The 24,655-nt window shown below is 43.6% G+C and overlaps 1 pseudogene; it reads right to left on the bottom strand.

Annotated features, from left to right (window-relative positions):
• Positions 1–849: 849 nt before the first annotated feature.
• Positions 850–2,339, bottom strand: LOC138071448 (pyruvate dehydrogenase E1 component subunit alpha, somatic form, mitochondrial-like; annotated as a pseudogene).
• Between the last annotated feature and the right edge of the window lie 22,316 nt (positions 2,340–24,655).

Below are 24,655 nucleotides of genomic sequence, written 5' to 3'. Positions count from 1 at the left end.
ACCACTCCAGTCCTGGAACTGCCTGCCCATGCACATCTGTCTTTGCATACCTCCATCTCTCTCTGGTACACTGGCTTTTGACCTCTGGTAACTGAAACCTCTAGACCACTAGATAGCTCTGACTGTTGAGTTTCCACATTGCTTTTGTGATTCAGAGTTCCATCATTCACATAGCCCTTAATCATTCCCCATCCATTCTAACTCTTGATGGCTGCACACTTTATGCCAGCAATATATTGGTTGCCGTGGTGACAAAGGTAAACAACACAAGGTCCCTTCACTGGAAGCTTTCCTGTTTCCCAAGGGGTAAGGGGACAGCTGATTGATTTAAGTATCAGAGAGGGTGACAAGGTGTTCTAGAGGCTTAAAGTGAAAGTCGCTCAGTCGTGTCCAACTCTTTGTGACCCCATGGACTATACAGTCCATGGAATTCTCCTGGCAAGAATACTTGAGTGGGTAGCTTTTCCCTTCTCCAGGGGATCTTCCCAACCCAGGGATCAAACCCAGGTCTCCAGCGTTGCAGGCGGATTCTTTACCAGCTGAGCCATAAGGGAAGCCCTTAGTAACTAAAGTATGTGTTAAAACTAGTATATAACTAAATCAAATAAAACTATTTTAAAGAAATAATGTGGAGGGTTAAGCAAACTATTACCTATTTTAGACCTATGTAACTAAAATAACCTTAGGTGTACAATCACCTCTTGTAATGCAACACTGTACAAACCACATGCAAACACTATCTTAATCTACACACCTTCTCTGTATGAGTTTTCTTTCTTGACAAAATTGAGAACACAAAGCATTCCTTACAGTTGCTGCCAAATATGCTGAAGGTGTGCATATCTCTCCTTAACTGATGGACTTAAACTCGATCTACTGGTTTGCACCTTGGACTTCAATTGGTCAATCATTGCAGTAGATGTGATAGCTCAGGTTCTTCCAAAGTGGTTCATCATCAGCGATAGCAAACTGGGCAGCATGCTCAATTTCTTTTCTCACTTCCACATCAATTTCCTTTAATTCTTCAACAATGCCAAGATTGCTGTTCACCATCCTGTCCTTGAGGAGCATGATAGGATCACTTTTACTTCTAACCTCCTGAATCTCTTCTTGGGTATGGTAACTCACTCCAGGATCACTCATGCTGTGTCCATGATAACAGTAAGTCTGCAGCTCCATCAGTATAGGCCCCTTTTCAGATCTACAATAGGCAGCTGCAAATTTTGTGGCCTTCTAAACACGCAGGCCATTCTGAAAGGAGATCAGCCCTGGGATCTCTTTGGAAGGAATGATTCTAAAGCTGAAACTCCAGTACTTTGGCCACCTAATGTGAAGAGTTGACTCATTGGAAAACGCTCTGATGCTGGGAGGGATTGGGGGCAGGAGGAGAAGGGGACGACCGAGGATGAGATGGCTGGATGGCATCATCAACTCGATGGACGTGAGTCTGAGTGAACTCTGGGAGTTGGTAATGGACAGGGAGGCCTGGCGTGCTGCGATTCATGGGGTCACAGAGAGTCGGACACGACTGAGTGACTGAACTGAACTGAACTGAAACACGCAGGATATCCATTCCATCTACCCAGCCCAGGAATAAAGTCACCTCTCTTGTAGTAATCAGTGCTGGCTGCTGCTCTCTCCACAGATGTTCCCATCCCACACTGGTTATTCTCAAAGATGAAAATACAAGGCAATTTCCACAAAGCTACCATATTTTAAGCTTTGAAGATCTGACCCAGATTAGCAGCGTCATTGCCATACAAAGTCAAACAGACCTCATCTTTTCCATTATACTCACAGGTCAGAGCAATCCCAGATCCCAGGGGCACCTGAGCTCCCAAGATGCCATTGCCTCCATAGAAATTCTTGGCATACATATGCATCAATCCTCCTTTTCCTTTAGCACAACCACCTCTTCGTCCTGTAAGCTCTGAGAGAATCTCCTGGACAGAGAGTCCATGAGTAAAGGTAAAGCCATGAGCCTGGTACTCTGTGATCAGATGGTCTGTGGGGTTGATGCAGGCCTCCAGGCCTATACAACAAACTTCCTGACTATCACACAAGTGACAGAAACCACGAATAATTTTCTGTTTATACAGCTGATCTGCTTTTAACTCCATTCAGCGAACAGTCTGCAGCATCCTGTAGTATTTGAGTCCATCCTCCCTGGTAAACACTGTAGTGACAGGAGGGCCCTCTTCCAGTCAGTGAAGATCACATTTCTTTATTTCAAAAGTAGCATCATTTGCAAAATGATGGGATGCCACCAGCACTCTGCTTGCTGGCTTCTGGGCGACGCCCGACAACATGCGAGAGACAGTGGTGAGCATCTTCCTCATGGAGCACAGGCAGTGGCTGCAGCTGCAAACCCCCAACGGGCCTAACACTATGGCCCAGGTGAGTCCAAGTCTCCTTTTCTAGAGGCTTAAGGCTCGAACAAATGTGCAGTTTTTCACCAGTAATTAAAGATTATCAGATAAACCAGAGAAAGTCAAATACTGTATAGTATCACTTATACTTGGGGTCTGAGAAAATACAACAAGCTAGTGAATATGACAAATAAGTAGCAGACTCACAGATACAGAGATCAAACTAGTGGTTAACACTGGGGAGAGGGATGGGTAAAATAGGGATCAGGGGAAATAAAGTTATTAAGGGATTAAATGAAACTGTTATCAGACACAAGTCCATGTGCCCAACATACAGTGAGACCAAACCAAAACGCTGAAGTTTGGAGCAGAGAAAGATGTATTGCAGGGCTCTGCAAGAAGGCATAAATACATGCTAATTCTGTTATTTTGCAGTGTATTTATATTTATATACATTTAAATATCTCCTTTCCACTGCTACTGAATTCCTTATTACCACATATATTTGGACAATGTTTATTTTAAATATGTTAGTAATTGTGCTTTATGCTCATATATTAGAATTAGGATTCTACTTTAAGTAAAACTGAACACTTTGCAATGGGTGTTCCTATTTCTTCTCTGTCATTTATTTTCTGTCATTCGGGTGCTATAACTGCATAAGGAAGGGGACCCCATCCCAAGGCCTTCGAAGGAGCAGCCCCCTCCTCAAACTGCAGTTAGGTGCTCTTTGACTTGTATCCCCAAGAAAAATTAAATCCACAATCCTTGATATATATATGTTCACAATACAAACATGAATATAACTTAGGTTCATTACCAATGGTTTCATTATTCTTGTTCTTTTGCAAAAGGAAAAAAAAAAGGAAGTTCAGGGGAGACATTAGAGGGCTTCGCTCCATTCTTGAAGGTAAAATATTTTCAAGAGTGTATAAATCTGAATGATTGTTCCTTAGAATTTCAGAACATCTTTTCAGCATCTTCTTCAATTTCCTTAAGGGCTTCATGGTGACATCTAAGTATCAGCTCAAAATGTGCACTCACAGTGTCTACTGATCAGGTTTTCTCAGGTACGACAGGTTCATGAACAAGTGTCCAGAGGCTGTCCGCTTCCTTAGCACAGAGCTCAGTCCTGGCAGATCCCATCTCTCATCTGCAGACACCATAAGAAGTCTATTACACATCTCTAGAGTCTAATAACTTTCAGTTAAGCCTGATTTCTATTTAATAATTTGACAGATGTGAATACTTCTGTGAGCAGTTTAAATATACATTTCTGATTTTCATGAGACACTCCAAGATGACAGTCCAGTTGGTGTTTTAGGTTGATGTTTTTATGTTCTTCATTATATGACACTATGGACAGAGGAGCCTGGTGGGCTACACTCGATGGGGTTGCAAAGAGTGGGACACAACTGAGCGAGTAACACACACACACACACACACACACACACAAAAACATCTTTAAACCAGAAAGTAGACAGCCATTGTTTTCTACTTGTTAGTTTATAAACAAATATAATATTTGTCCTTCCCTTATATTGGTTATCAATACACTCTTTTAAAACGTTAAGTTATTCATATTTTCTAAAATTTTCTGATCAAATCTTTTATTTGTTCATTATCCATTTAAAAAGTATCTGACATAATAATGGCCCCCAAAGATGTCCACACTCTATAATCTCTATCTAATCCCCAGAAACTAAGAGCATATTTCCTAATATGGCCAGGCCTCATGCTGGGCAAAATGTCCTCACTTTCCTGCCTGAGACACAGATGTGGGCAAGAAATGCTGATTCCTGATTGTCACTGAGATGTGATTGTTTGTTATGCAGCAAAAGCTGCCTGATACACTTTCCATCTCAGCATCTTGCGGACTTTCTCCACAGCACTAATCACAATCTGTAATGGAATTACTTCCTTGTTTACTACAATTACTGGAGAGAGAATCTGTGAAGGCAAGAGGCATCTCAATGTGCCTGATGTGAGCCCGAGAAGTGTGGTGCCACCAATGCAGGAACTCTATTGAGGCAGAGTCGATCTATTCTCCATCTGACCCAATATTGCAGTCTCTCTTAAAAAATGCTTCTCTATGAAACAAGTTAGAAACTTCAGTTTCCTAGTTTTCAAAGTTTGGGATTTGGGGACTGATTTAAAACCAAAGAGAAAACAATTCTTCGCTCGGCAAGAAATGATGACACAGGAAGAGGCCACTTGCTAAAAGACTAGATGTGACTTTTAGTTATATTCTGTAAATATATACAAAAATTTAGTTATATTCTGTGACTTTTAGTTATATTTAGTTATATTCCCATAGTTTGTCATCCTTGACTCTTCTCTGCCTGACGGGTCCCATCAGTGTCTCAGCATCACTAACAGACACTAAGGCTCCAGGGAATCTGATGATTTAAATGTATGCCCACTGAGGTTTGCTGCAGGAACATTCCTGCTTGGCTGAAACTGAGCTGGCACTGGGAATACAATAATGTCCCATCATTCGTTCAAGTAAAAATGCAAAATTAGGTATTTTTGATTCACACATTTGCAGACACGCTTTTTTTTTCCTGTCTGTGCCTGGCCCTGATGAATTGCTGGATTTTTCTTGAAAAATAAACTCTCACAGCTCTTAGGGTTGTGGGCAAGATTATGGCAGACAAACAGTATCTGAACTGCTCAATTACTGCAGAGTGGTGTTTTGAAAACATTGAAATCGCAGGCCTCTAGCTATCTGCTGAGCACTAAACAAAAGTTAGCAAAAAGGACACACAAAATGACAGTCGATGTTTCACAAAATGAGACCTTTCTTTCTAGACAAGTAACTGGTCTCACTAATCGAATTCTTTCTTGAAGCCTGAGGGCTTGCAGGCAACTTTAAGAACACTTGGAATTCATCATTTCAGAAGCAAGTTCTATCCTGCAACTGGGTTCTTCCATCTTACACATCAGATTAGTTCTTGTTATCTTTAAAACTGAAGAACAAGCAAACAAACCCAAACAAACCTAACCCAAAAGAAAATCAAAGAAGTCCAGCAGGTAAACAAGTAAGAAAGAAGATGGTATTATAAGCTGTTGCACCACTGGAAATGGACATACTCACTTAGCCAAGATGTTCCAACAGCAATTTTGCCTCCAGGTGGATTGCACCCACTGCAGACACAGACTCTATCTTCCTGGAAGTAGGTCTAAGAGGGGTTTCTCGGGGTGGAGGGCCACTCCACACCAGTTGCCAGGTTCTCAGCTCCTTTATACAAGGGCGGTGAGAACTCTGGCTCTCTCTGACCAGAGTCTCCATCAGCACAATGGAGATGACAACCAAACTATCTGTGTCATTTTCAGTTGCAATTAAAAGACATAACACTCTGGAAGGAGTATCATTTAAGTAGTAAGCTATCTGTTAAATATTTGTGTGTTTTTTTTTTTTAATTTTTGAGCCTCACAAATCTTACAGGTTAATAAGGCAGAATCAGCATTTGTTGTTTCAGAGGAAATATTTAGGGTCTGAGTGAACTGGCCAGGGATGCAGACAGACCACGCTGGGCCTTGCAGGCTGCCCCCTACCCCATGTGGAACACACACTTTTCCTGAATTCCTGGAGGCTCAGATGCCAATTTCTGTTTGTTTCCCCAACAGCCTCTCCCAAGCCCTGCCCCTATATTGTGTATTATGTATTATCTGTTGATGTATCCATCTCCTGCACTAACCATAAGAGGCTTGGAACACAGACACACATTCAGCTCTGGATCATCAGCTCCCAGACAGGACAGGGGAAGAAGCATCAATTAAATGATTGTGGAGCCAAACCAGCCTCAAGAAAGAGAAACAGGAAAGGCCTCTGCCATGGAAAGAATTGTCAGAAGTGCCTCTGGCAGCCCTCAAGCTGATGGGAGCCCTTTCCAAGATCTGCCCAGGATTTATGGTCACTAGACTTGACTGCCTGAGAGCGCTCCAAGGCTACTCGGTGACATACGACCAACATGCAGGAAAGATTGCAGCGCCATCCACTGCTGGGCTGTGTGCAGAGCAGCGGGAGCCCCGCCTCACACTGATGATGGAGACAGACTCTGAATGACTAAAGCCGGTGCAGAATTCTCAGGGTTGGGGGGATCTGAACAGACCCAGGAGTGTGGGTGAGACTTGGAGAGATGAAGGGAACAGCATTTGGGAGGAGGGAACAGCATTTGGGAGGAGGGAACAGAAGGAGCAACCACGACCCTGAGCTCCGGGCTCCCATTTGAGTGTGAGACGGAACCCACCAGCCATGCAGACCCTGGGGGCTGCCAGGCAGTCATGGTCCTGCTGGGAGCTCCAGTAACGAGGTTCAAGAGGTTAAAAAAAAAAAAAGGAATCAAATTGAAAGAGAGAAGGAAATTTTGTTGATGTGCAGTCACTCAGTCATGTCCAATTCTTTGCGATCCCATGGGCTCCACCACGTCAGGATTCCCTGTCCTTCACCATTTCCCAGAGTTTGCTCAAATTTATGTCCATTGAGTCAGTGATGCCATCCAAGCATCTCATGTCACCCCCTTCTCCTCCTGCCCTCAATCTTTCCCAGCAACAAGGCCTTTTCAGTCCTTCAGTGAACATTCAGTCCTTTCAGTGAATATTCAGAGTTGATTTCCTTTAGCATTGACTGGTTTGATCTCCTTGTTGTTCAAGGGACTCTCAAGAGTCTTCTCCAGCACCACAATTTGAAAGCATAAATTTAATTTTCAAGATAATATAGGCTTTGCATGAGAACTACACCTAAAAGTCATCTGCAGTCACCAGCAAGTTCATATTTATTTGTATGGTTTTCTTCAGAAAGCAGTGTTGGTATCTTTTTTTAAAAACTGGAGCAAATTTAAACATCAGTCTTAGGTAATTGGTTGATGGATGAATGGGAGTTCAGTGGGGTTTGAGTTCCATGTGGGGTATCCTTTCACAATTGCACTGTACAAATAAATGCAAAAATCATTTTAAAAAGTAAATTATTATTTATGAAAGTTCTCTTTACCACTGAAAGCATTTAATCACAAGATATATTACAACTTATCAGATTTTTCAAACTTGAGCTTACAAATATATAGCTTGCCTATGTCTGCAAATACTGTTTGGTGCTGAGTGATGTTGTACAAAGAACTGTGCTGAGGGGTGTCTAGATTAGGATGTGAACACATAATTTCTTCTGAAAATAGTATTTTCAACAATTCTACAAAGGTCAAAAAATGAAATGTGAAGTGCTAAAACTCTATTCCATTTTTCACATTTACAAATGAATTTACTGTATATGGAGGAGTCTCTCCTATAAGTTATAGACATAGACAATCAGAAAGACATACAGACTTAAAGCACACATACACATCATACATCACACACACATACACACACACACACACCCCACACATACACAGATCTCACACACACATCACACATCGTACACACACACATACGACAGATACATATACACATACATATATGACAGACAGCATCACACTTGGTTTTCATCAGCTCAAATATGGTAAGAGGTCCTTGGCATCTTAGCTTCTATATAACTTTCTTCTCCAGATTTACTATAAAGCAGCATAGCCATAAAAACCATACCACCTATTCACATAGGATTCATCATGTTATATTTGGATAATGTAAAATACTTGCAGCGAAGAACCATGAGCCTTCAAACTGCTGAGCTCGCAGTATTATATCTAAGGTGTATTTTCTTTCCCTGATTTTTAACTCAAACTTACTTAGTGATAGGAAATTAAAAGGTAAGTATGCCCCTGGCAAGTGTAAGCCAGGGCCCTGATTTCAGACTCTCCATCCATTCCAAAAGTTTAGGCCCAATCCCATTTTACCTTTCCCTCCACCATTTTCAATACCCATGAGCTCTTGGATGCGGTTCCCTGAATGAAAACCTCCTGCATGAGGACTGGACTGTAGCTATGGGGGAGGGGGCATCACTCTGTGGTTACCTAGCAACATGGTAGCTAAGGAAGAGCCCAGAATCAGAACCCAAAATGTGGATGCCTCTGTTAGCTCTTCCACTTCTTATTGGTGGTGCTTTAAATGAATTATGCAGTTTCAATTTCTTCATTTGTAAAATGCAATAGAAAAGAATTAAAATGAAATGAGCTCCATGCAACCCTTAGGTACAGTTGAGACAGACTAATTAGATCACATATGATGCTTTTAAAAATTATAAACTTCAAAAACTGATGGTTACCAAAAGGGAAAAGCCAGGGATGGGATAAATTGGGAGACTGGGGTTAACGAATGCAAGCTACTATATATAAAATAGATAGTGAACAAGGACCTCCTGGATAGCACAGGGGACTCTGGCTCAATATTCTGTAATAACCTATTTAGGGAACAGAATCTGACAAAAGAATGGATAAGTGTATATGTATAACTGAATCAATCTGCTGTACATCTGAAACTAACACTGACACTGTAAATCAACTATGCTCCAATATAAAATAAAAAGGAAATTAAAAAAGAAATTATAAAGGGCAATGATTAATTTTTCATTTTTTTTTCCATTTCTTGAAGATAGTAGAGAAGACGGTAAGGATCATGACCATCACCACTGCAGCCTTGACCAGAAGTGGGTGGATAAGTGAGTCTTTACACAAAAATACCAGACCCAGGGGGGCACTGCCTATATCACAACTGATTAACAAAATTAGTCCTCACAAGACTCACACTGTCTGCAGGATTCCACAGTGAAGATGAAAAGAATGGAGGAGGGAAGTTAAGAGAAGAAAGAAGCGAGATGGGAAGGAAATACCCTTGGACACTGAGTGTCATAAAGCACCAGGCACAGGGCCTGGGCTGCTGGGCACGGATTAGGTGGCGGGAACACACGCTCTGTGGAATGTAACAGCCAGGCACTGACTGGACTTCTTCCCACAAATGAAGCTTTCTATAGGCAGAAGGGGGAAAAAGCAGTGCTAAGTTCCAGGATAGGGTAGAGACATCATTTTAACAGACTTCTCGAAAACCCAGGCTGCTTCACGGAAGTTTCTGTGATGCCCCACAATCTGGCTTTATGTTACAGTACCTCCTTGGAAACATTCAGGTGAATGTTCTGAGTTCTCCTAACTCATTCTGTCCTTCCTTCTCCTCTCCTGGACATAAATAACTCCCTTCTAATGTTGGATCTATTGAAAATGCACACGAACACACTCTCACACATGCACACACACACACACTTTCTTCTCCACTCTATCACCACGCTCAGGATCAAAAATTAGCAAAAACCAGCTAAAGTACTTGATATGTTAAAATCCCTCAAGGATATCTCTTCCTGGAGCTTATTACAAACAATTGGGGGGAAATACAATTGCATTAACCCCCCAAGCCCCCCGTCAAGACACACAGACTTGGACTCTTTAACAGAGAGCCTCACAAATCCAACAGCCTCAGATAAACTGCTGCCTGGAGAGTCACATGTTCATCCCACCCAGATGGCGTGGCCTTGCTTGCACATTTCAGAAGACATCGCAAAAACACACAGGGTTGTTGGCCAAACACTGTCTGAAAAATAGGCTACAAATCAATGACACTCAAGTAAAATCAGAGCTTTCAGGAACTGCCCTCCCATCCTCTTTAGTTACAGAACATATAATATACATGTATATATCATTTATATCATGGTGGCTCAGACAGTAAGGAATCTGCCTACAATGCAGGATACCTGGGCCAGGAAGATCCCCTGGAAAAGGGAATGGCGACCCACTCCAATATTCTTGCCTGTAGAATTCCACAGACAGAGGAGCCTGGCGGGCTACAGTCCTTGGGGTTCCAAAGAGCAGGACACGACTGAGCGACTAACAAACTTAAGCTACTTGTGCTGTTATTCATCATATTCATCATATTATTGACATGATCTCACAGTTATCCATCATAACACACATCATGTTACTGACATGATGTTACACTTAAGCACTGACTCTTAATTTCCAAGTATAATCTTAGGATTACATGGGACACTCCTTGAATTTAGAGATGTTGACTTATTTACATTTCTTTGTGTCCTGAGTCCTACCTTAGAAAATCTCCAGTGAAGACTTCAGAGATGTTGGGTATCCTGAGAATACAGTGAGAGGGTAACCATCATCACCACTGTTGATGAGATAATTGTATTTCGTGTCTGTGGTATCATTAAGTTAGTTACTTTCCTGGAAGTTTTGCTGCCATTCCTGAGTGAGAGCTTGAGAGGACTTGACTTGGAACATTGAGATGCTCAGGACTACATCATTCATATAGAAAATGTATCGTCTACTGTTACCTAGGTAACCTATAGGTTACTTCCTAACTTTATACTTAGGATAGGGTACTTCCCTTTCTGAAATGTTTTCTCCTACCCTCCGAGCACTACCCCTCAAGTGAACCTCATTGTGGGGGTGAAAGTGTGTTTTGGTTTCATCATTAAGTTCTTGCACTTAGTGCTACTTTCCTTTTCTAGGATGTTTGGCTGGATTGCATCAGTCTCCTTTCCCCAAAATGCTTGTTTTTCATAACTTAAATTCAAATAGTACTCACAATAAAGGGTTACTTAAAACTACTTTTTTATAGGAAAAAAGATGTCAATGTGGCCAAGTAAGTGGGGTTAGTGGGAACTGCCTAAAAGGCCCTGAAATGCTACAGTTGTTGCTGTTTTGGACAAAGTGTCTCCCTCTAGTGGAAACAGAACCTTCTCTGGATGGACTGGACCATATCACACAGCCCAGAACCTGGGGTGTCTTCTGAAGATGTGAGAAGAAGGGGAGGAAGAGTCTGCTGTTGGTATTTGGATGGTCCATGGCAGGTGGGAAAACTGAATCACTGAATGGTTTATCTTCAGCTAAATTGCTATGATCACTGCCCCCAATCCTCTGGGGTGACTGGCCAGGGGGACCCTGAATGGTGAGGTGCAGGCACATGTGGGCACTTGGAAATTAGATACAACTCACATGCCTCCCAGATTCAATCCCAAGGCTCCAAGACAGAGGAGAAAGAACAAGCCAACCAAGTGCAGGAACAGGGAGGCCCACACAGATTAGAGGAGGGGTGACTGGGCTGCATGCCCTCGACCCACAGAGGCACAAAGATGCCATCTGAGAGCAAACAGCACACAGAACCCCTCCTGAGATCCAGATACTCATCTCATTGTTGCTAAAGGTCAGTGGATTTTTAAACTAAATAGTTGGAACTGGAGGAATTCTGATGTTCGTCATTGTTTATTTTACCACATTATCTGCCCGCATCTGTGGTTTTTTTGTCTGTGTGTTTGGAATAAATTTGTTCATTTTCCTGCTCTGTGAATTGTATGGATCTTCTTAATGTGAGAAACAGTACATGTTACTTAATTGCTTGAATATCACTTAAAAATATATCACTGTTCTAAAATCTAGAGAACTGAGTAAAACAGCCTATAAGGAATTCATCTACTTGTTACATCTTCATGTAATTCTTGACACAGTAACATCTCTGCACTCAACATCTATATTGACACTTCGTGCAAAATTCAGCTGCATCAAAAATTATAATTTGCCTGTAGCAAGGGGAACTATACTCAGTGCTCTGAGGTCCCCAAAATGGGAAGGGAATCCAAAAGAGAAGGAAAATATGCATACATACAGCTGATTCACTTTGCTACACAATAGAAACTAACACAACATTGTAAAGCAACTATACACCAATAAAAATTAATTTTTAAAAAGTTATAACCTGAAGCTGAACAGAAAGAGTGTCTCCTCATTCCAACCAGGTCCCACTGTCCTGGTGGCAGGGCCATATTCTGAGCTCCTGGCAGATGGTGACCCCTGTTCACATATTTATAATCTCTCCAGGAGAGACTTGGTCCTTCAGGAGGAAGGCATTGCCAGGCATCCTGTAACCATAGCCCCCGAGAGTCCTAATGTGTGTTCACTCAGGTCAACCCTGAGCCTCACATCCCAGTGCAAAACATATACATTTAACTCTCATCAGGGCTTCCCAAGTGGCACTAGTGGTAATGAATCCACCTGCCAATGGAAGAGATGCAAGAGACGTGGGTTCAGTCCCTGGGTTGAAAGATCCCCTGGTGTAGGAAATGGCAGTAAACTCCAGTATTCTTGCCTGGGAAATCCCATGGACAGAGGAGACTGGTAGGCTACAGTCTATGAGGTTGCAAGGAGTTGTACACGATTGTGTGACTGAGCACGTGCACACACACACACACACACACACACACAACTCTTGTTGCTTGTGGCAGTGATGCTCAGTGATGATGCTCTGAATACTGAGTAGATAATACTGAACACTGGCCCTTGGGGAAACACAGTAGGATCCCAAAAGCCACTGGTTACAACATTTTCATCAACCGATCAATATGTAACCTGTTTAGAGACACATTATTCAATACTTATTGCAGATTCATCAACACTGAACTCAAGGCCAACAGCGCTGTGACTTCTGCTTGAATGTACTCTCTCTGATAAATGTATTTTCCCCACAAGGTACATCCCAGCCTCCTTTTTGTTTCATTAAAAGAAATTGAATTCAGGTATCAGTTCAGTTCAGTTCAGTTCAGTCACTCAGTCACGTCCGACTCTTTGCAACCCCATGGGCTGCAGCATGCCAGGCCTCCCTGTCTATCACCAACTACTGGAGTTTGCCCAAACTCCTGTCCATTGAGTTGGTGATGCAATGCAACCATCTCATTCTCTGTTGTCACCTTCTCTTCCCGCCTTCAATCTTTCCCAGCATCAGGGTCTTTTCAAATGAGTCAGTTTTTAGCATCAGGGGGCCAAAATATTGGAGTTTCAGCTTCAACATCAGTCCTTCCAATGAACACTCAGGACTGGTTTCCTTTAGGATGGATCTCCTTGCAGTCCAAGAGACTTTCAAAAGTCTTCTCCAAGACCACAGTTCAAAAGCATCAATACTTCGGTGCTCAGCTTTCTTTATAGTCCAACTCTCACATCCATACATGATGACTGGGAAAACCATCACCTTCATTAGATGGACTTTTGTTGGCAAAGTAATGTCTCTGCTTTTTAATATACTGTCTAGGTTGGTCATAACTTTCCTTCCAAGGAGTAAATGTCTTTTAATTTCTTGGCTGCAGTCACTATGTGCAGTGACTTTGGCGTCCCAAAAAATAAAGTCTGCCACTGTTTCCACTGTTTCCCCACCTATTTGCCATGAAGTGATGGGACCAATTCCATGATCTGAGTTTTCTGAATGTTGAGCTTTAAGCCAACTTTTTCACTCTCTTCATTCACTTTCATCAAGAGGCTCTATAGTTCTTCTTCACTTTCTGCCATATGTATCAATATAAATATTGATTATCAAATTTTTTCAGATTATTTTCTATTATACATTATCCCAGGATATTAAATAGATTTCCCGGTGCTATACAGTAAGTCTTTGTTGTTCATCTGTTTTATATATAGCAGTTTTTATCTACTAATCCCAAACTCCTAATTCATCCCTCCTTGATCCCCTTTCCCATGGTAACCATAGTTTTTTTTTTTTCCCCATGTCTGTGAGTCTTTTTTTGTTTCATAAATAAGTTCATTTGTATCATTTCTTTCAATTCTACACATAAGTGATATCGGATGATATCTATCTTTGTCTGACTTACTTTACTTAGTATGGTAATCTCTAGGTCCATCCATGGTGCTGAAAATGGCATTATTTTATTCTTTTTTATGGCTGAATAATATTATACTATGTATACATACCACATCTTCTTTATCCATTCACATCTTCTTTGTCCATTCATCTTCAACGGACATTATGGTTGCTTCCACATCCTGGCTACTGTAAACAGTGCTGATTTGAACATTGGGGTGTATGTATCTTTCCGAATTAGAGTTTTCTCCAAATATATGTCCAGGAGTGCGATTGCAGAATCGTATGTCCAACCTTCCTGAGCTCAGGAAGTGCAGTGCACTTCAGGACATTTTAAATAACAATATCACCAACACAAAGAACAAAAATGTGGTATGTGTGGCACTAACTATTGTCCTGTTCACAGTCTGAACTGAACCCAGAAGGAGAGCCTGGTCTTGACATTCCTCAGCCACACATGCACAGCAGGTAACTCCAATTTCCTGCCCCTCCTCAAGGGTCCAACAATGACCATGAAAGCACTGAGAGTATCATTGGGGAGTCACAAATGAATTTTAGCAGGTAGGCGAATTCACAGACACAGATCCTGCCAATGATAAGGATCAACCTATTCTGAAAAATTAAACATCGTTTTGTATTACCAACTGGAGAGTAAATTTCTGGATTTTGGAGCTATGTTTACCTTTGTTCTCTGTGGTATTGCCAGTTCTCAACATGTTATTTATAAAGAGTAAAAGCCTCATCAATATTTGTCAGACGACTGAGTGAATGAATGAATGAATGGACACTTCATCTGGCCCCCCACTCAGTGTAGGTCTATCTTCCTGTGACAGGTGGTCCCCAGAATTAACACAGGGGACTTGTTCATTCAGACTCTTGTCGGAGCATTACACACAGAGTCCAAACAATAGCAAAATTCTGGACCACAAATATGTTTAATTCCCCAGGTAACTACCCCCACCCCTTTCCTTCAATGCAACAAGCCAGTGCCTCATTTCCAAACAAAAATCTAAGCCCAGCCCCACGTCCAGAACCCTGGCCTCTGGCTCCCTTTGGCTTGTGCGCAGGCCCACGACAGGCCTTTGTAAACGCCCTGGCTGCTGAATATTTGATGAGCAGCATCTGGCTGAATGACAGAGCCATCCCAGTTATCTACAGACAGATGCAGCCCTCCAGCCCCCATCACATTGTCAGCTCGTCTGATGGACAAGGGTTTGCTCCACTCTCACCTTCATGAACAAGCAGCCAGCACAGCCAGCATACATGATCACACCTTTCCAATAAGCTGGGCATTGAATGAACCTGGTAGCAAAGAGATGATAAATCCTCACCTACTGCACAGTCCTCAAGGAAGTAATTGAGAAACAGAGGAAAAGCAGAGCGGTATGGCATCTGGAGCCAGAAGACCTGGTCCTGCGGCTGCAGTGCCCATCACTATGCTCTCCAGACCCGGCCTGGCCACTAGCGCTTCCTCCACTCGCCTCTGCATCTCCATTGAGATGAAGCAGTGATGGATCTCTGTGGCCTCAGGGTGGCCGGGTCTCTCTGGGGAGGTGAAGCAGAAACTTACAGGCTAACCACTGCCTGGTGGTCACTCAGGGCTCGTCTCAAGGATGCTGCGGGGTGGGGAGCGGATTTGATGGGATTGTGTTGAGTAAACAAACAGGACTCATCTTCAGGAGCCCGTGTGTTGCTGTAAAACATGTATTTTCTGTGCTCTCTCCTTTCCCCTGCAGGGCCACTGCTGCTGCCTGCCCCATGGGACCCCTTCCCCTGGAAGCACACGATCCTGTACTGGAGTATTTTTTCTCTTGGTCAGCAAAACAGGGGTCAGAATTCAGGTTTGACACCCTCTCTTGTCCAGGACCCTGAGTCAGAGGCTCTTAGTGATCCACCCTTAGATGTCTATAAACAACATAATCTATAGAAAGAGATAAAGAAATGTGAATGGTCTTTTAGTTAACTCGGAATAAATGAATAACTTTTAAGCATTCAGAAAAAAAAAATCCTTGGGATCTTTTCTGCTCAGTGCTGAGAGAATATTTTAAATGATGTTTGCAGTACAATAACCATCCACTTACATTGTCACGAGGCGGCTAGATTATATGCAAAAATCTCTCCACTTATTTTCACTCTGTATTAATTTTGTAATAAAACCAGTAGAATGTGGGAAATGCCTTGGTCAGTAACTAAATTATTTATATTAGAAGCTTTCACTTATTGGATCAATTTTTTAAAATGTTCATTTCAGGAATTATTCACGAACCTCTGTGTGTTTCTCAGCTTCCTTTTCTGTAAAACATAAATAGTATGGATTCTTATCTCATGGGGTGTTGGGAGGACTCAATGAGGTGTAGAAAGCTTGGAAGAGCCGCCTGGCAGACACAAGCCTAGCATGTGTTACCTAGTGGTTCTTTCAGTTAGTAATTAGCACTGCTTGAAAGTTAAATGTAAGTCTTCATCTGAAAGGGTTCTTTTGCATGAATCTGTAAGAGTCGGACACGACTGAGTGACTTCACTTTCACTTTTCACTTTCATGCACTGGAGAAGGAAATGGCAACCCACTCCAGTGTTCTTGCCTGGTGAATCCCAGGGACGGGGGAGCCTGGTGGGCTGCCGTCTATGGGGTCGCACAGGCAGACATGACTGAAGCAGCAGCAGCATGCAAACATATGTGGGTCTGTTTAAGAGAAATAGTTATATGCAAAGCAAAGCTTAGACTCTAACAAGTCAATCCATCAAAAATTGGTCTCATCCAGACTGTGAAGTAAACCAGCTTCAAAACTGAAGTAAATATACTCCAGATACACAGAGAAGCAAATCGAATCAGCTGAACCCTTTCGAAGGGAAGATACAGTTTTCAAGTAAAAGGGATGACCTCCTCCTCTGAGCTCTTTAACCATTTATTCAGCACAAACACGGGACACGGTATCCATGAACTTGACTCCACGGCAGATGACTTCGCGTTCTGTCTAGGACTAGCATGTGGACTCGGCATGGGGGGATTAATCAGGACCCTGGGAACTGGAGGAACCTGTTGCCCAGGACCCATGTTGTTAATGGACATCCTGTGCTATTCCTAAGTGTTCGAATGCCCAGGACAGTGCTGGTACAGGGCACCAGTGCGTGTCCATCAAGTGAATAAACAAAAGAAGAGTCATTTCCAGCTTGAATCAGCAAACTGACATCCAGTTCAGCACCCCTCCCCACCCCCGACCTTGTCCTGATGAACAGCACCTAAATCACAGGTAAGCTTACCCTGCAGATTTGGTTGATCACAGCCAAATAAAGTGCAAAGTTCAGGACTTCTGAAAATGACTCATACAATAATACGACCCCGTGTTTCCTGAGATGAGAATTATATGTGTTGTCTGAAAGTTCTTCTGTGTCACTGAATGCTCTTTGCCAAATTCAAAATAACCACTCCCAAAAAAGAAGAGATAAAATAACCTAAAAGTCTTATCATTAATTCATTCAAAAATTCAAGAAGAAAGTATCTCATCATTTTGGTAGCATTCTGTTTTGTTGAGCTGATATTGATAATAAAGCACTTACCCCAAAATAATTTGCTTAATTAAATCTTTCCTTGCCTTTTGCTTTATGATGACATAATAAACCACCATAATAATAAGCTTCGGAGAAGGCAATGGCACCCCACTCCAGTACTCTTGCCTGGAAAATCCCATGGACAGAGGAGCCTGGTAGACTGCAGTCTATGGGGTCACTAAGAGTCGGACACGACTGAGCGACTTCACTTTCACTCTTCACTTTCATGTATTGGAGAAGGAAATGGCAACCCACTCCAGTGTTCTTGCCTGGAGAATCCCAGGGACGGGGGAGCCTGATGGGCTGCCATCTATGGGGTCGCACAGAGTCGGACACGACTGAAGCAATTTAGCAGCAGCAGCAGCAGCAATAATAAGCTTAATGGTATAAAGAGTAACAGTGTTTTTAACAAAAACCAGATGCCAGCAGTTTAAAATATCTGCTACTACTTCCTCTCTGACATCTAAACACAGCTTTACAAGTTACAGACTGCTCTGCTGTTTCACGTCAGCAAATGCAGTATCATTTTTCTTTTCTCAGGAGCCTTCAGTGATTCTGGTAAAGTGTTTCCTGGGTCAGAACATGAGGGTGAGGACTGGTGATTACTTTACATGCATATGCACGCGCGCGCGCACACACACACACACACACACAGAGTGTCCTGTGATGATTACAATTTCCTCTTAAACTCGGACCCTGTTCAGAGCTGAAGAGAATAAAATATTTTCCCTATTATCTTTGAATAACTTTGTCAACAGTGAACCTGACCTGTTAAATTGCTCACCTTTGTCCTCAAAGCCCAATGAAGCCTCTCCTTGACCACCCCTTTCTTATTCTATCCTCCTCCCAAATGTTGAAAGAGATCTAAATTACGAGAAAAAGACCTTCCTAATGACTTTTGAGTTATTGTAAACATAGGCAAGGGGCTTCCCTGGTGGCTCAGAGGTTAAACCATCTGCCTGCAATGTGAGAGACCTGGGTTCAATCCCTGGGTCAGGAAGATTCCCCTGGAGAAGGAAATGGCAACCCACTCCAATATTCTTGCCTGGAGAATCCCATGGACGGAGGAGCATGGTGGGCTACAGTCCACCGGGTCGCAAAGAGTTGGACACGACTGAGCGACTTCACTTTCACTTTCAAACATAGGCAAACACAGTGGGAAAATTGCTACCTTGCCCAAAATAACTCAGAAAAATTATGTAGAAAAAAGAAGCTACTTTAGAAACCCTCCCCTTTTACAAAAGGAGAAAATCTCCACAAAAACCACATGTTGAAAAATATTTGGAAGCCATATCCTGAAAGTTTGGTCCTTTTGGTTTCCTTTGGCAACCTGACCGCCTTAGCCACGTCTGGATCCTCATGTGAGCTTCACCTGCTTCAGAAGGACCTGGCTTCCATGACTGAACAGGGAGACCTAGGAAGACCCACCCAGGTACCCAATGCCCTTCCATCCCCCTCCACCCCCCAGGGCTCTGTTCCCACCTATGAGTCGTTCAGTCTCAGAGAAGGCTTCCAGTGAGTGAGGGTTCCTGAAACAAACAACATCTTTGCTATTAGAAATAATTACCCACCATAGATGACCCATATCTCTGGTCCTTCTGCTTGTGTGTGTGTGCATGTGTGTGTGTGTGAGTCAGAGAGACACAGCATTTCACCCGTGAACTGATTAGATGCTGATGCTTCTAAGATATCTTCACTGCAAGTCAATGGCTAGTATTGTCCCCAAAGCACTGTAGTCTTGACAGTTAGAGAACTCCTTCTCAAATAGCCCCCAATAAGTAAATGACCCTCCCCACCAAAAAAGGAAAGAATAGAGAAGGCCCTCTTACCCACCCCAGCCCACAGGAGGGCATGAGAACTAAGACAAGATCCTGGCAGGACTGAGCAAGAAGACAGAGTGATTTACAGCAAAGTCCACACCCCACACCAGATTGTGGCTCTCACCCCAGACCCCGGACACTTTATTGATCAAGTGAGAGCTGTCCTTGCGTGCAAGGATGTAAAACTCTCTGTTGAAACCAACTGAAAAGGACTCGGGACTCTGAACATCTACAGGACCAAAATCTAAGAAAGTATGATCAGGTGTGTGGAACCTGATGGTGAATCCCAGCCTTATGGGAGAAGCGCTCCCTGACTGGTGGAAAGGCTGGTGAAGTGGGATAGGAACTGGTTCGGAGTCTAGACTGTCCTAAAAGTGGCTGAGTTTCACCAATCTCCATGGCAGGAGGAGAGTGCTGTCACACCAGCCCCTCACCATTCAGGTTCCTAGTTGGTTACGTGGATTTATAACCCAGTGGGTTTTTTCTTTCCAGAATGGAGGGCAGGTGGCGGGGGCGGGGGGGGGAGTTCATGACATGTCAATCATTTTTCCATCCACTAATTAAACAAGGTCATGTATAGGGAGTACTCACCGCAGCTCCTGACACATAGGAAACTGACCCGCTCTTAGCACCCTCAGTCCCTAGGCCTCTGAAGACACTCCACCTGACTCTCTGGTCTGGGCCAGGTGGGTGCGGCCAGATGGCTGTGGTCAAGATTTCAGGTAGATTGAGCTAATCAGTACCTCCTTCAGGATGCTGCTTCCTGGTTCCCCCATCTCACTTTGCCTGATGTTTTAGTCTCATACATCCACACATCCACATGAACCCATCTCAGAAAGATGTTCCATTTTTTGTCACTCATGTATATCATCCACGGTGCTCTCACTCCAATAAATCTTAAACCTCCTCATTGATCTTGAGGCATGGCCTTCAGACACTGTTTTATACTCAATACTCTGAGTTTTATCTTTTTTTTTTCCTTTTCTAAAATTGACATAACTAATTCATCACCAGTTTTTCCCCCATCAAAGTTGACTCCAAATACTATCACATCAGACCCACCTTAAAAGGACAGTGGTTTGCCACCATGGAGCCTGCATGTGTGCATGCTAAGTCACTTCAGTCGTGTGCAACTCTTTGTGTCCCTATGGGCTATAGCCCGCCAAGCTCCTCAGTCTGTGGGATTTCTCAGGCAAGCATACTGGAGTGGGTTGCCATGCCCTCCTCCAGGAGGTCTTCCCAACCCAGGGATTGAACCCATGTCTCCTACATTGGCAGGCAGATTCTTTACTACTGAGCCACCTGGGAAGCCCACCATTGAACCTACTTAAGGCAAAGTCCAAAGGAGACTGCAGAGGATTCATCTGAGATACGTATAAAGAAATGACAGCCTCAGTGGAATAAGTCCATGGCTTCCAAAGACAGCTTCTTTGACAAAACTACCCTTCAATGAAACATGCAAGAGCCAGCATGCCTGGGAGACCATGCCAGTGAAGAACCATGCTTTCTTCTCATTCTTATCCTCTGCAAACCCAAACATAGTGTTTTGTGAAGGGAAGTCTTTCAATTAACATTTGTTGAAAGAAATAAATAATCATACTCAATAAGATGTATTTTATATATAATATCCACATATGTCATCAATCTGCACTGAAGCAAATTAAAATATCTCCTCTCAACAAACCCATATCATCTCTTCAGTCCCTTGTGCCCAGGGCTTGGTAATCTATCAGCCAATAAGTCTATATTCAGTGATTAGGCTTCCCTCTGTGCTTGCAATACTGAGAACAGTGTTCTGTCCTGGGCACGGGTCAGACAACACAGGGGTTAAGAGCATGACCACCTACATGGTACCTGTGTGTCTTGGGCTTGTTAACAAGAAAGCCTGTATATAACACAATTCTTAGCTGATATTTACAGAGCACTAGGAAAAATCGTGAGGTTCGGACTAGCTATGAGATTGAGATTTTAAATCTAGCTCACTCTGACATTCAAAGTAATAATATTATCCTTCAAAATAACAGTCATGTTATCATTAGTCAGTGTGTGCTGAGCATACACAGTATACGGACTTTTACATTCACACATTTCACCACTTATGTTCCATCCAAACAAAATACCAACTGTTCCACCAAAATGGGGATATGCATTATGCATAGGCATAGGGAACTTAATACATACATGTCCTGTTAAAGAACTTAATATCTCATCAGCTTGGACTATTTGGGCCATCTGAAGTTAACTACATATAAGTTGCTATTTAATGGAGTGAAGTCTCAATTTAAATGCAAAGCCCACTGCTAAGCAAACAGCAAGTGAAGATTTCCTGACCTTCCTTCAGTATCCTAGGATTCAATAAAATCCCTAACGTTGTAAGGAAAGCATACAACATTCTGATTTTTTCAATTACTCATAATCCCCTAATACCCAGTAAATCTAAAGTAGCAAACTCCCAGGACCTATTACCCCACCCCCTAGCTTCTGTCCCCAGAGGAGAGACAGGTGTGAGTGATCAACTGTCCTGCGATGTTGGCTCTCGTGGAGGCCCAGGGAAGCAGAGGATTAGGGCTGAGTTCCTAGATGCCAAGAACTCTAGACTCTGGAAACAAATGCACTCATTCATTCGTTCTGTAAAAATTGATGGACAGATGGCTAGACACCAGGCACTGTCCCTGGTCCTGGAAACACAGTCATGAACAAAAGAGCAAAGCCCTTGCCATCTTCAAGGTGGTGCATAAGGAGAGATTCCATAAATAACTGCACTAAAGTGGGCTCTAGTTCAGCCTCTGGGGCGACCGGAGTGGACAGGGAACAAGGAGAATGTCAGAGGAGCCAAGAGTTGGGAGGGTGGATATTCCCAGCCCAGGGAGACGGGCTTCGCTAAGACCACCCTGAGCCTGAACTACATTGACATCTGACTCCTGCTGAGAAATCCAAAGAGAAAGGAGAAGCAGTTTACACACTGACTTACTAAGGGTTCCCATCCTCTGAGCCCTGACTGTGCGTGCCCACCTGTGTCTGTGTATGTGGGGGTATGTGTGCATGTGGGGGCATGTGCATGTGTGTGCAAGTGTTTATGTGTGTGTGCATGCACATGTGTGTGTATATATGTGGGGGATATGTGTGTGCATAGTGGCTGTGTATGTGTGTGTGTGTGTGTATGTGTGTGTATGTATATGCAGGTGTATGCATGTGCATGTGTGTGCGTCCGTGTGGCAGAGGCCCTGTATGGCAGGCAGAGCAAATGCCCTAGAGTCATCTCTCAGGTGACACTGGACCTTCCTACCCATTTGTGAGAAATGTGTGTGAGCAGGAACATGAAAGGCCAAATGTATGTGACCCGGAGACCCTGCAAAGCTGCAGGGCACCACCCCTCCAGGTCCACCAGGTCTACCACCATCTGTGTGGATGCCACACAGGCATCTTCCTGGACCACGTGGCTTGAACCCTGGACTGTGGCCCCACCAGAAACACCTGGCCTAGGTGCCTCCAATCACAGACGTAGACCTGCCAGACTGTGAGTCCTATGAGTTCATAATAGACCACGTGGGGCCTCTCTCCCTCCAGTCCCTGTGTGATTCCAGACACAGCAAATAGATAAGGTTATGAGTCTCGGCCATGCCCCTCAGTGCTGAAACACAGGAAGGACAGGAGGACAGGACACACAATCCCAAGCCCTGTCCCCAGGTACCATCTGGAAAGACGCCTGTGGGCTCCCTCTGAGCTGTTGGTCCCTTGGCCCTGGGTGGGTAGGGTGTGTGTCTGGGGGGTGGGGGGGGTGGGGGGGCAGACACCTGGGCACACGATGCTGTCTGTGTTCTGATATGCAACGCTCTGGGGATTCAGACATTTCTTCCCACACACAGAAGCTGCTCTGTATATCTGATCTCATGCTTCACCTATGTGTTTCCTGACCGAATCACTGGCTCTGTGCTTGGGCAGCCATGTCACACACGCCCACTCCGACAGAGACAAGGCCCCGGGCAGAGCGGGGCTGGGTCACTTGGGAAGAAACAAAGCCAGGCTTCATCACTGAGTGTGACAAGGAAACCCTCTGACCTGGTTCCAGATAAAACTGGGGACACCCTGACAGAAAAGCAGCAGATCATTTAACTGAAGACAAACAGGTACTCATTTCTAAAGCACTTCATTCTAGAGGTGAAACCTTTCTTTAATACATGAGCTCCCAGCTATGAGGTGGGAGTTGCCTGTGTGTTATCATCTTGGTTCCGATGCCAGAAGCTATGATATTTAAATGTCTTTGTTTATTTTGGACTATAGGAAGGAGACTAGGGTGGGTGGGGTCCTGTAAACAATGTATTTTTGGTCTGATAAGGATTTGTATAGACTCACATTTCTCTAGCCCTTCTTCACTGTGTGTATTAAGATTTAAGTGAATTAGAAGAGCTATTATTTAGATTCTTCCTAAGGCAGGAAAACCAACAGAGCATCTGCAGTCCTAACCATCAGGATGAACAATCAATTTAACAGTTGGGGGAGAATGGGAAAGACAGAGTCCGGATTTACTGCTCTGTTTACACCAGGACTTGACTGCTTTTCCTGAGAAGTCAGCACTGTGAGCTGGTACCATGGAGCCACAGCCAAACCTGACTTCCTATCTTTTGCTGTAAACACACTGCCATCATTCTCACCTAAGACGCGGGACACAGTCCTGATTTCTTGTAATGTCATCATTTCGAAAGCCAATTAATTTGATTAACTCAGCACAGTTTAATTTCTCTCTTTGTGTAAGAACTTCAAACCAGACCTGCTTCCTCACTGGAGCCTCAGGAAACAGTCACTATTTCTCTGTACACTTTGGGTTCCTGAAGAGCAATGGGGAAGGAGCTACAGGTTTGCAATCACACGCTTGAAAGACTAGAACTAGAATCTGTGTCTTTCTGTCACTGACTGAGGCACACGTGTCAGACCCCAGCTGACGTGTGAAGCAGCCACGACTGCCAGCTTCCTCCCCAAGCCTCCAGCTCCTGTCCTAGCTGCACTTCCCACTGCCTGCTCCCAGCACAGAGAACTTGCAGATCTGCTTCATTCTCATGACCGCATGTTGAATTCCAGAACCTTCCAGACCCTCTGCAAACCTACAAATGCAGGCCTGCTGGGGAACATGTACGGGAAAACAACTGCGAGTGACAGAAACATGCCATCACCATGTGCCCCAGCTCCCCACTGGACTGGCATCTCTTCCATCCAATAATGACACCCTGGGGACCCCAAGATGCACCCTGCCCTGGAGCAGAGAACAAGGGGCTCTTACCTTGCATGGTGGCTTTAGTCGGTTCCAAGAACAGGGGGATGAACAGGAGGTAGATGAGGCAGACAAGG

This window comes from Capricornis sumatraensis, chromosome X (assembly GCF_032405125.1).
Source record: "Capricornis sumatraensis isolate serow.1 chromosome X, serow.2, whole genome shotgun sequence".
Classification (NCBI taxonomy): domain Eukaryota; kingdom Metazoa; phylum Chordata; class Mammalia; order Artiodactyla; family Bovidae; genus Capricornis; species Capricornis sumatraensis.
The sequence above is the reverse complement of the archived record's forward strand: the minus strand, read 5'-3'. Positions and strand labels throughout refer to the sequence as shown.